The 2,567-nt window shown below is 46.3% G+C and overlaps 1 protein-coding gene across 1 annotated transcript in view; it reads right to left on the bottom strand.

Moving 5' to 3' along the window:
• Positions 1 to 2,220, bottom strand: part of LOC132451164 (cholecystokinin-like) — a 6,932-nt gene extending 4,712 nt beyond the window's left edge. Inside the window, exon 1 of the mRNA XM_060043497.1 lies at positions 2,144 to 2,220. The gene's annotated coding sequence lies outside the window, so the exon portion shown is untranslated. The remainder of the gene's footprint in view (positions 1 to 2,143) is intronic.
• Positions 2,221 to 2,567: the final 347 nt, after the last annotated feature.

Here is a 2,567-nt window from a genome sequence, read left to right on the forward strand (position 1 = left end):
GTAACATGTGTATGCCCGATTTGGTAGCACATTTATTACACATTTATTAATTAACCGCGCTTTTGTTTTGAAAGCTGTTGCATTCTGTTTGTGTTCATATTATTTTCCATTGCTGTTACCACCAGTCTTTGTTGACAGGAGCTCCTAATATGTCAATAATGTGTTAGGGATGGGGAATGCTCCAGTAGGTACAATAATGACACAATAAGGCAGTTTATGAGTGTGTGCCAATGTGTGTGTGTGTGTGTGTGTGTGTGTGTGTGTGTGTGTGTGTGTGTGTGTGTGTGTGTGTGTGTGTGTGTGTGTGTGTGTGTGTGTGTGTGTGTGTGTGTGTGTGTGTGTGTGTGCATGTGTGTGTGTCTTTATCATGTGTGTGTCTGTGTGTTGGGGGTACGTCACGACAGACAGCAGAGGGGCATACCTCAAAGCCAAGTGGAATATAAAGGATAAAGAGTGAAACTGTTTGGTGTTGCTGGAAGAACCAGTGAAAGAATTGGTTTGTTAGGATCAATAATCCCAACAACCGCCTCAAACACATCTGTTTCTTTCATTTTTCTCTTGTCTTCTATGGTTTGTTTCACTTTCCGATCTCCTCGCATCCCCCCCCCCCCCCACACACACACACACACACACACACACACGCGTACACGTTGTATGATATTCTCTTATTAACTTCTCTCCCATGTTTCCCCCTGTCTCCGTTCTATTTAGTTATTTCTCTCATCTCCTTCTCTCCCCACAGACGCATGCTCTGTGTGTGTCTATACCACTCTGTGTTTCTCTCTCCAAAAAGTCTCTCTTTCTCTCTCTCTGTCACTCTCTCTGTCACTCACTCTCTGTCTCTCCCTCTCTCTCGCTCTCGCTCTCCCTCTCCCTCTCCCCCCCTCTCTCTCTCTCTCTCTCTCTCTCTCTCTCTCTCTCTCTCTCTCTCTCTCTCTCTGCTCTCTCTCTCTGTCTCTGTCTCCCTCCCCAGAGCTTTCTGCTATGTCTTTGTAACAACAGAGAGATGGACACATTGTCAATCGATCATCAGCTAGACAGCGATCAATCTGCTGCTGATCGATGGCTATTGATAAGTGGTCGGGAGTTGATGTTTTCTGTTAATGAGGCTGATATCGCCTGGCCGATGTGTGTATGTGTGTGTGTGTGTGTGTGTGTGTGTGTGGTGTGTGTGTGTGTGTGTGTGTGTGTGTGTGTGTGTGTGTGTGTGTGTGTGTGTGTGTGTGTGTGTGTGTGTCTGTGTGTGACCTGATTGTTTAGTTAATTACACTTGTCTCCGGCCGCAATAAAATCAAAAAGACAAATATGGGCTTCACATGGTAGTAGAATGACACGTCTCTCTCTCTCTCTCTCTCTCTCTCTCTCTCTCTCTCTCTCTCTCTCTCTCTCTCTCTCTCACTCTCTCTCTCTCTCTCTCTCTCTCTCTCTCTCTCTCTCTCTCTCTCTCTCTCTCTCTCTCTCTCTCTCTCTCTCTCTCTCTCTCTCTCTCTCTCTCTCTCTCTCTTTTTGTACACGAACACGCTTGGTCATTTGAATGATTTGAAACACGCCTAGGCTATCTTAAACCACGCAGCTGCAAATCACACATAGTTATGATGTGAATTTAAAGAGAAAGCCAGAGCTAGGAAAGGCGTCTTCGATCTGAGAGTCTCATTTAACACCTACATGACAGAGACGCATGGATTCAGCACCGGCGCTGTCTCTGTGGCGATCGAGGTGGCTGTAATTACACGCCGCAAGTCAGAATCCACCGTCGCGATCTGACAGCGAATCACTCCCAAATCACCTCCTTGCGCGCACGCACATTTTCTCTCGCCAATTTTCTCCTTCGCTTAAAGCCCTATCTCTTTCTCTCTCTCACTCTCTCTCGCGCTTCTCCTCCACACATGCCGGGAACCTGTTCGTTGTTTTTTTTAACGCCATCAGGAGACAAATGTGTAGGAGGTGAGGCCAAGGCCAATCCAATTAGAATTAATTAACTGTGTGTGTGTGTGTGTGTGTGTGTGTGTGTGTGTGTGTGTGTGTGTGTGTGTGTGTGTGTGTGTGTGTGTGTGTGTGTGTGTGTGTGTGTGTGTGTGTGTGTGTGTGTGTGTGTGTGTGTGTGTGTGTGTGCGTGCGTGTGTGTGTATTCTCTTAGTCTTACTTAACTTTCAGCGTTTCTGTGTACAAGTCCGTGCGCACGTTGGCTTCATGCGCCTGCAGTGTTCTCGATCATGTCTGAGAGCAGGGCAGACTGGAGGCTGAGCATTCTCTCACCTCCGGAGTGTGGGCGAGCGAGCCCTTGGTTTATGCGAGGGGACGTTTCCGGCATGTGTTTGCACAACACCTCTGGACAAATATTATATATTAATATATACACTTAATAATTTATTTATATTATAAATGGTCGAGTATCAGTAATGGACCTACTTGTTCTCATACTGGACCTACTGGGTATATTTTACAGTTTCAGTACGGGACTAACTGGGTCCATCCTACAGTATCAGTACTGGACCTAATGGGTCCCAGTACTGGGCCTACTGGGTCTATGTTATAGTATCAGTATTGGACATACTGGGCCTATGCTA

This window comes from Gadus macrocephalus, chromosome 22 (genome assembly GCF_031168955.1).
Source record: "Gadus macrocephalus chromosome 22, ASM3116895v1".
Taxonomy (NCBI): domain Eukaryota; kingdom Metazoa; phylum Chordata; class Actinopteri; order Gadiformes; family Gadidae; genus Gadus; species Gadus macrocephalus.